The sequence below is a fragment of the Mytilus galloprovincialis genome, chromosome 1, assembly GCF_965363235.1.
Source record: "Mytilus galloprovincialis chromosome 1, xbMytGall1.hap1.1, whole genome shotgun sequence".
NCBI classification, from domain to species: Eukaryota; Metazoa; Mollusca; class Bivalvia; order Mytilida; family Mytilidae; genus Mytilus; species Mytilus galloprovincialis.
In genome coordinates, this window is record NC_134838.1 from 37983320 (window position 1) to 37994770 (window position 11451).

The window sequence follows — 11451 nt, forward strand, 5'->3', positions numbered from 1 at the left end:
TTCATAGAAATGTGCTGCATATATTCTATAAGACCCATCGGTTGTGGAAATTAAATGGACTGATCATTTACTCAGATCAAAGAGAGTCACAAGTTCATTAGACTATAGTACACTATGGGTTTAGGAATGGCAAGATAAAAGTTGATGAAAAATAAATACATGTGTAGTTTTGTTTTATGTCAGCGCTTAAAGTGAACAGCAACCATTTCTAGGATAGCATTTTTGATCACTGTTGATTTCCCATCTTCCTATTTGTATGACTTAAATATTCCTCAATTATGTCTCTTCTTTTATTCGATATGATGTATTTTTCTGTTCCTGGTGTTTATTACTTTTCCTTAGTACTTAAACTTTAGTGTTGCCTAGCATAGTATCAAGTACCCGTCATATTAAATGCACTTTACAAAGATGTCTATGCGGACAGTTTACGCTGCAGTGATGGCACATTGGTGGCATTGAGCTGCTTTCTGTCTTTTGTTGACCTTTTTTTTTCGTCCGGTTTTTTTTTTTATGTATCAATGATTGACGGATACGCATTACCTGATCACTTTAACAATGGTTTACAACTAGAGCATTTTTTACACAAAACATGACTTTTTCAGTATTGTTCACCTTGTTACACTCAACTTAATTGTTGAACGACCGTGATTATGAAAACGCTCATACATCGGAATATATTTCAAGCCTATACAAAATTCAAGGCATGTCTTTCAAATGTCTTTCAAATCGCATCTGTGCCACATATTCACTATATAGGTTTTGTTCCCCCTTCTATTACCTTTCTTAGGATATATAGGATATACCTGTAATTAGGGGATACGGGGGTTCAAAACTCGATCGTAAGGTAATTTGTGGTGTATTTTTTCTTAGGTTCGGCCGTTTTCGCTTTTCGGTCACTTGTTACCCCTTAAATCGCATCTGTGCCACATATTCACTATATAGGTTTTGTTCCCCCTTCTATTACCTTTCTTAGGATATATAGGATATACCTGTAATTAGGGGATACGGGGGTTCAAAACTCGATCGTAAGGTAATTTGTGGTGTATTTTTTCTTAGGCGCTCCATAATACAGATATCCTATAAGTAAGTGCTATTATTAGATTTTATCGGGGAAACACCCCTAGTTTTTTATACGAAACTTTCAGTCCTTGGGTATATTACCTCCTATTGTCCTAATAGACTTTTTATATTTTACATAAAGTCTTTATTTATAAATATATAAGTATGTGAGAAATTTAAATGTTGGAAAATGAGATTTTGAAATTATTGGCACTTTGAGACATGTTTACTCTTTTTCCCTCCCCTGACACAGGGAGTACCGTTTAAATGGTTGATTTCATTTTATGTGGACATCCCATGCAGGAAACGAATGAGCATTTTAATGCTTGATTAATAAAAGTGGACCCCACACACCCATTCAAATATGTGTAATAATTGTGACAATATGTGCGACAATTGTACCGTAAGCTCCTAGATATGCATTAGAAGTGGATTTGAGATGCATGATCAAGTTCAATATTTTACGTAAAGAATAAATAATTCTAGATAAAAGGGATCTGCATACCAAATATCCTATCTGTTTATACCTTAATACTATATATAACACAAACCTCGTATTCTAATCGAATTCCTATAGCAATTCATTACAGACATTACACTTAACAAATCAACTTAACGATCTTATTCTAAAAGGTTACGAATTCGGCCTGTAATTTATTCTTTGAATATTGTTTATATTGGATAGTAAAATAAATTCCATTGATCTTTTCTACACTCTGATGATTCCTGTATCTTGGCATTGCATGCACAATGTCATGTTTTTTTCTCTCTCTGTTCTTAACTATGTTGGATATGCTATGCTTGATAATTTAGTCTGAGGTGCATTTTTTATTAGTTGTTATTTGTTTTGAACTAGCTGTCAGTAATTGAGTACCGAACACACCCAGATCTGCACTGAGTGTCTTTTTATTGTTGGGATGTACAAGTACCCGGCCACGTTCACTCTGTGTTTTTGTGCCCCACCTACGATAGTAGAGGGGCATTATGTTTTCTGGTCTGTGCGTCCGTCCGTCCGTCCGTCTGTTCGTTCGTCCGTCCGTCCGTCTGTCCCGCTTCAGGTTAAAGTTTTTGGTCAAGGTAGTTTTTGATGAAGTTTAAGTCCAATCGACTTCAAACTTAGTACACATGTCCCCTATGATATGATCTTTCTAATTTTAATGCCAAATTAGAGTTTTTACACAATTTCACGGTCCACTGAACATGGAAAATGATAGTGCGAGTGGGGCATTCGTGTACTGAGGACACATTCTTGTTGTTGTATGTATTTATCCTTATATCTATCTGATGAGTGAAGCCTTTTACAACTGATTTTTACATCGCGATAACCATGAGGGCATTCCGATGCATTGCTACAGTAGGAATTCTACTTGCGTACATTGTATCTTTTGTTTTTGACTGGTAACCGATCTATAATTTCGGAGACATTATCGAGTGCATCATAACATTCCTTATCGTCTGGGCAGAGTATACTGATTTGTATTACTACAATCAGAGAAATATATATAAAAGAGATTAAGAAGTATGCACGAACTTATCGTACAAAATAAATATTTCTTTGTACATTAACCTTACTTTCATGCGTAGAGATGGGAGACAGGTGCTTGTGACCGATGTTCAGTAATTCAGTACTTTTATTATAGTTGGTTCTTATGGGGTACTGTTATACCACTATCCTAGGTTAGGTTGGGGTTGGGATCTGCTAACATGTTTAACTCCGCCACATTCCGTGTGTATGTGCCTGTCCCAAGTGAATGTCGTTTCTTGGTGTATTACATACTTGTTTTTTGTTCATTCTTTTGATAAAATAATAATGCCGTTAGTTTTCTCGTTTGAATTGTTTTACATTGTCATTTCGGGGCCTTTCATAGCTGACTATGCTGTAGGGACTTGTGCATTGTCGAAGGCCGTACGGTGAGTAGCTGTTTTAAATATCTGTGTCAAGAGTTGTCTCATTGGCAAGCATACCATATCGGGTTTTTTTTCTTCTCATTTTTACATATACATATACATATACAAGTTGATACTAAATTTATTCAATTTCACAAACTTGAATAGTGAATAGTGCAAAAAAACACAGTTCACTATTCATGAATTTTGAATAGTGAAAAGTGAATAGTGAATAGTGAACGTACTTCAGCCCGGTATGTAAATTATGTATGAAAATCAATCATTTGCACTCCGATATTAAACGATAACGAACTGTTCTTTGTATGAAATATCAATGAGACGACAGGTTGGTTTATAAGAACAATATTGCATGCATGAAATATAATCCAATAGATAAGAAATTTAGTTTGACAATGAGTTATCCTTCTTTGGATGCTAAGTCTTAACTACCACGATTGACTTTGTCACCTTCTGACTCAAACAAAAGACTATATCATGTATATATAGAATTGCAATCATTTCATTTTCGCCGTATAATTTTGTGGTATCCACCACTGTACTTAATTTATCATGTGAGATGTTTGTTTACATATTTGTTATGTTTTTATAGTGATAAGATAATAAATTGACCCCATTTTTTGACATTTTTACCTTTTACATGTGTTATGTCTTTTTGTTTTGTTAATACATCGTTGTCCATTGTCTCTCTTACGATTAGTGTTGTTTATGGAACGCCACAGCTGCCTTATGATAACAATAACCATATCATTACGGGTAAAGATATATCATGAAGCAAATGTAAATATATACTTTACTGAACGACATTTGACTATAGTACTCTGTCAATTTGCTATCTCACTAAGATACATTTATATACTATAAAGACACTTTGATACAACATGGAGCTACCTTGTCATACTAATCTGTCATTTCGCTTTGTTATGAAGATAAAATTTCATACTATGAAGACATCTTGATATAACATGGAGCTACATTTTCGTACTGATTTGTTATTTAACTAAACTATTATGTGATATTGCTATGTCATGAAGATACATTTTATACTATAAAGATATCTTGATATAGCATGAAGCCACTTGTTCATACTATTTAGTTCGTTAAAAGTGTATCTGCTAATCACTTTACATGTTTTGTACAGCCTTTCAGTTTTCACCTGAACAATCCAAATATCTTATTTCTTTTGTATACTTATGGAACAGCTGATGTCATCTCCGGATTTGTTTTGGATTCCTGTTGCTCGGTATTTAGTTTTTTTTTCTGTTGTGTTTTGTAGAAGGTTGTTTGTCTATACGTGGATCTCCTTTTTTGTCTTGATTTTGTCGTCGTTCCTCAGAATTATGAACTCTGATTTTCCATTTTATGTCTTTCGCCTCTTTTTCATAACTAAATATAACCGTTAGGAACCCTCAAGAAGATGTGGTAAAAATATTTTGTACTCATGTAGGAAAAAATGACACGAAACGAAAGCTCGGGAATATTGTATCATCTGAGAAGTATGTACAAACCCTATATTGTATACTAGTATACAGCTGGTATGATGCAACAAAGAAACTGAAAGATCCAAATTTAAAACTGATTGGTTGATTTTGGAATATGAGTGCTATAAACTGACTCGAAAGTTTTATGACTTCAAGGCCTACCACAGAGAAGGTAACCTGTTGAATAAAAATGTATTCCTGAGTCAAAATTCGATTATATGAAAATGAACTATAATGATTGTCAATACAAAAATTCAAGCATATAAATGGTTTCAATTTCAAAACGTTCTAGCTCGATTCAGTGTTTTTGAAAAGCTATGGTTAATGCTCATTCGGTACGTACCTTATTTGTCTTTTACTTTATTTTATTCGAGCGTTAATATTACTTGTGAGTCTCCTGCGGACACCACCCCTAAAGTATATTTGCTATCAGTAACTTTGAAGTCCCGTTTTAATTGTTTAAAGTAGTTTCGTGAAAATTTGCAACACCAAGCAAAATATATAAAATAAGAAGATGTTAGATATGATTATCAATGAGACAACTATCCACTAAAGTTCAAATGAAGTGGACGTAAGCAAGTACGGGCAACCGTACGACCTTTAACGATGAGAAAACCCCATATAGTATAATAGTCGGCTGTAAATAGAACCGAAACGAAAAATAGGAAACAATTCAATTCAATACAGAAAACTAACGGTCTAATTTATAACAAAACAACTTACGAAAAAAGACATACATTACAGACATGAACCAACGACAACCAATGAACTACATATTGTTTTGGTATGTCACGTGATAGGTATTTTTGGTTTACATATGATTTGTCAGTACCTAATTCCTTCATCAAGCAGTTTATCTGATGTAATTGACGAACAGAGCAGACATTGTATGGACTTTGTCTGCAGTGAGTCTGACAACAACAAAAATATAAAGAAATATCAGATGCATAGCAAAGTTTCTGGCTTGGAGGATACATATAGTAATAATATGCGTGTTTAGAGACATTAAAATAAATTATGTTTTCTTTTTGTCAGAAAATGTTTTTTGTTGTGTCATGTGTACTATGTTTGTCTGTTTGTCTTTTTCATTTTTAGCGTCACTGATGAGTCTTATGTAGACGAAACGCGCGTCTGGCGTACTAAATTTTAATCCTGGTACCTTTGATAACTATTTACACCACTTGGTCGATGCCACTGCTGGTGGACGTTTCGTCCCCGAGGGTATCACCAGCCCAGTAGTCAACACTTCGGTGTTGACATGAATATTGATAATGTGGTCATTTAATTAAATTTCCTGTTTACAAAACTGAAATTTTCGAAAAACTAAGGATTTTCTTATCCCAGGTATAGATTACCTTAGCCGTATTTGGAACCACTTTTTGGAATTTTGGATACTCAATGCTCTTCAACTTTGAACGTGTTTGGCTTTATAAATATTTTGATATGAGCGTCACTGATGAGTCTTATATAGACGAAACGCGCGTCTGGCGTACTAAATTATAATCCTGGTACCTTTGATAACTATTAGCCACGGCGTTGTCAGTTTATTTTCGATTTACGAGTTTGTCATATGACTGTCCCTCTAGTATCTTTCGCCCCTTTTTTAACATACTTTTTTGAATTCTGATTTTTATCAAAGCCCAAACAACATTAACCCATTTAGAAAGAGAACGTACGTTTTCTTTTTAATCTTTTGCCCATTTTCTTGCATAATCTTGAAACACATAATGTCATGGTCATTGTCATGTAATGACTTTTTTTATGCATTTGAGATATCTATGATGATATAGAACATTTCATATGTATTCAAATATCTTGATTACGTTTGTTTGCAATATAAATTGACTCAATTATGAAATAAAAGATGAGGAACTGTTTTTAAAATTTCTTATTGTAATAACGAGAATAAATTATGTTTTCTTTTTCTCAGAAAATGTTTTTTTTTGTTTTAATTCATATACAGCTTAAAGTAATAAATTTACAACAGTTGATAAACAACTGCAGTTGAGTGCACATCTTAAAACGAAATTATCTGTCGTTAATGTTTGATTGTATTGGAATACTTGAAACCAGATTTTTTCCCTTCAAAACTACGAATAAATTAATCTTTTAATTTGATATAGGAAGATGTGGTGTGAATGCCAATGAGACAACTCTCCATCCAAATAACAATTTATAAAAGTAAACCATTATAGGTTAATGTACGGCCTTCAACACGGAACCTTGGCTCAAACCGAACAACAAGCTATAAAGGGCCCAAAATTACTAGTGTAAAACCATTCAAACGGGAAAACCAACGGTCTAATCTATATAAAAAAAACGAGAAACGAGAAACATGTATAAATTACATAAACCAACGACAACTACTGTACATCAAATTCCTGACTTAGGACAGGTGCAAACATTTGCAGCGGGATTAAACGTTTTAATGGTATCAAACTTTCTCCCTTTTATGAAATTATAGCATATTAACATCACACCATAGACAAACACATGATAAATATCAATTGGAAGGCTTACCTCAATCACAAAAAGTTTGTCTTAGTTATGGTGAGCGTAATATCTAAATGTTTAGATCGCATTTGATTTATCAGTATTTATGAGATTTTAGATTGATTTTATTGTTTTGACATTATTTACAGTACCCGTATTATGACTTTCATACGTACATGTTTTTAGAATTTTTGTTATAATGATTTTACTTGTCAATTCTTTATTGTCATTTAAAGTCATTAAAAAAATATCGGGAGTTATAGAATTTTTATAGTTTTTGGTAAATTTTATTATAATGACACCTATTTGAAGTCTAAGATAGAATGTCTGAATAATTTTATATTTGATAAGATTATCTGCCCGTATATGTAATTTGTGTTCGTTTCTGCTAAAATAATACATGATTTTTTCAGAAATTTGAGATTTTGGTTTTACTCATACACCATAACATTGTATTACAACAATGTCATCAAAAGAGACGATAAAGACGTAAGTCCGTTACATAACGAACTCCCCAATTATCAATAAACTCATCATAGATACCAGGATTAAAATTTTACATTTACGCCAGACACGCGTTTCTTCTATTAAAGACTCATCAGTGAAGCTCGAAAAGACTGAATAAATATAAGAAAAAATCAAATGACTGAATATATTCATGACTTAACAAATGTGAACCTGATAATGGATGAAGTTTCGCCATGCAATGGATTCACATAGTTAGATAAAGGGAACAAACTATTGTCTCAACTGATATACAATGAAAAAAATGTGCTTATTAGAGATTGTTAACCCGCAAATAAGAAACAAGGCTAAAAAAAATATCGGCAACTAAGAATGACTGGCATAGACTTACTTGTTGAAGCAGAGCGACAGCGCCCAATAAAGTACATAACTCTTTATTTGGCTTATCAATTCCATCCAGAAAATGGTGGTGGTTAACAAAATCAGCTGATCTAAAGTAGTTTTCAAAGGTACCAGGCTTATAATTTAATACACCAAACGCGTGTTTCGTGAACAAAAGACTCACCAGTGACGCTCAGATCAAAATAGTTATAAAGCCAAACAAGTACAAAGTTGAAGAGCATTGATGACTCAAAATTTCAAAGAAATGTGCCAAATACGGATATGGTTATCTATTCCTTGAATAAGAAAATCCTGAGTATTTTGAATAACTCATACTTTTACAAACAGTAAATTAAAAAAACCCATATAATTGATATTCATGTCAACACCGAAGTGCTTACTACTGGGCAGGTGATACCATCGGGGATAAAACGTCAACCAGGAGTGTTATCGACCCAATGATTAAAACAGTTTTCAATGGTACCAGGCTTATAATTTAATGCGCTAGAAGAGCATTGGAGATGGAATGATAGTGTCACTTTTTTGGGGCATTGTATTCGAAAAGCAAAACGTATGGGTAATTTACCAAGGACCAACAAAATCGACAAGTCGTTCGTCGGATTCATCATGTGTCGTAATGGGTCATAAACAAGTTTGTTTTCTTAAATCCCGCAGTTGATCAAAGTTTTTAAGTCAGTCGTACTGTGAGAAATATATATGAAACGTGGTATTGTTTTGTGCTATGGTCGTTTGTGTATCTTTGTTACCTATTTGTTTGTTTTGATAGTGATTCGGATTATAACACAATGTTGACTGCTGTATCCCTATTTTTGACATGTTTACATGTTATATCTGTTTATTTTGTTCACACATCCTTGTCAATATGATTGAGTTTGATATGGCTGTTATACAATAGAGAGGTTTAGCTAGCTATAAAACCAGGTTCAATCCACCATTTTCTACATTAAAAAATGCCTGTACCAAGTCAGGAATATGACAGTTGTTATCTTCTACTAAAGACTCATCAGTGACGCTCGAAAAGACTGAATAAAGATAAGAAAAATTCAAATGACTGAATATATTCATGATCTAACCAATGCGAACCTGATAATGGATGAAGTTTCGCCATGCAATGGATTCACATAGTTAGAGAAAGGGAACAAACTATTGGTCTTAACTGATAAACAATGTAAAAAATATGCTTATTAGAGATTGTTAACCCGCAAATAAGAAACAAGGCTAAAACAAAATATCGGCAACTAAGAATGACTGGCATATACTTACTTGTTGAAGCAGAGCGATAGCGCCCAATAAAGTACATAACTCCTTATTTGGCTTATAAATTCCATCCAGAAATTGGTGTGGTTAACAAAATCAGCTGATCTAAAGTAGTTTTCAAAGGTACCAGGCTTATAATTTAATACACCAGACACGCGTTTCGTGTACAAAAGACTCATCAGTGACGCTCAGAACAAAATAGTTATAAAGCCAAACAAGTACAAAGTTGAAGAGCATTGATGACTCAAAATTCCAAAGAAATGTGCAAAATACGGATAAGGTTATCTATGCCTTGAATAAGAAAATCCTGAATATCTTGAATAACTCATACTTTTACAAACAGTAAATTAAAAAAAAACCATATAATTGATATTTATGTCAATACCGAAGTGCTTACTACTGGGCAGGTGATACTATCGGGGATAAAACGTCAACCAGGAGTGTTTTCGACCCAATGATTTAAACAGTTTTCAATGGTACCAGGCTTATAATTTAATACGCTAGAACAGCATTGGAGATGGTGTGATAATGTCACTTTTTTGGGGCATTGTATTCGAAAAGCCAAACGTATGGTTAATTTACCAAGGACCAATAAAATTGACAATTCGTTCGTCGGATTCATCATGTGTCGTATTGGGTCATAAAACCAGTTTGTTTTCTTAAATCCCGCAGTTGATCAAAGTTTTTAAGTCTGTCGTACTGTGAGAAATATATATGAAAAGTGGTATTGTTTTGTGCTATGGTCGTTTGTGTATCTTTGTTACCTATTTGTTTGTTTTGATAGTGATTCGGATTATAACACAATGTTGACTGCTGTATCCCTATTTTTGACATGTTTACATGTTATATCTGTTTATTTTGTTCACACATCCTTGTCAATATGATTGAATTTGATATGGCTGTTATACAAGTGAGAGGTTTAGCTAGCTATAAAACCAGGTTCAATCCACCATTTTCTACATTAGAAAATGCCTGTACCAAGTCAGGAATATGAAAGTTGTTATCCATTCGTTTGATGTGTTTGAACTTTTGATTTTGCCATTTGATTGGGGACTTTCCTTTTTGAATTTTCCTTTGAGTTCAGTATTTTTGTGATTTTACTTTTTGTTATCCATTCGTGTGATGTGTTGCCATTACATAACGGACTTTTCGTATTGAATTTTTCTTGAAGTCCAGTATTTTTGTTATTTCAATATGTCCTATTATATTTTGAAATTTTCGAAAAACTAAGGATTTTCTTATCCCAGGAATAGATTACCTTAGCCGTATTTGGCACAACTTTTTTGAAATTTTGGGTCCTCAATGCTCGTCAACTTTGTACTTGTTTGACTTTATAACTTTTTTTATCTGAGCGTCACTGATGAATCTTATGAGACGAAACGCGCGTCTGGCGTACTAAATTATAATCCTGGTACCTCTGATAACTTTTTATAGGTACAGAGTGTTTTTAATGTTTTGTGTTATCAGGGATGACCGCTATTTCAGACAACACCGCGCCTTTGGTGACGTCTGTTAGGTTAGAACCTTTTTATACTGGACGACGTATTCTATTCCGTAGGTTAATGTAGTGTATGCTATTTGGCTGATGATGATTTCGCTGGGAAAAAAATCCAGCCAACAGTGACATCGACCTAATGATTTTAAAATTGAGGGGTAAAATACCAAAACTCGAAGATGAACTTACAACACAAAGTCAAAATGTAATTAATATAAGAGTGTTAGTTGACTTGATTTTTAAGTATCCTCTTTTAATAACATATAATTAAATTTTGGATGTAACGCGTCTTCTGATTGGCTGATGTTATTTTGTTATGAGCCCATAGACATAATTTAGTCATGTGACCGTGACGTCATCAACGTTTTTTCATGGTTTTCTACAGTTTAAAATGGAATTTAGAATTAAATTATAAGAAATGACTGTAATATTTTTTCTGTCTATTCGAAATAACATAAAAAATGTGGTGCACACTGTTAAATAACCCGCTACGCGAGTTATTCAGTGTGCACCAATTTTTTTATGTTATTTCTTCATAGACAGAAAAAGTATTACAGTCATTCCTTAAATAATAATATTCACTTTTATTGGAATATTGTTTTACAGCACCTGGCCTAAGAAATTTTTTATCCATTTTTGTAAAATCTATAATCATAAAGAAAGATAATGTTTAGATAACAAAAATGTTCAGTAAAATAAGTTCATTAAATAAGTGCAATTGCAGAAATTGTCAACTGACCTCTTGTAAGAGTTATTGCCCTTTATTTGATGTTAACATGTTCTACTGAACCTTTGATAGACAGTGAAAAACTATAAGGCGCAAAATTGTATATTAACATAGCAGATAATTGCAATAATATTCTGCAAATAGAATTTACAAATAAATCAACATGG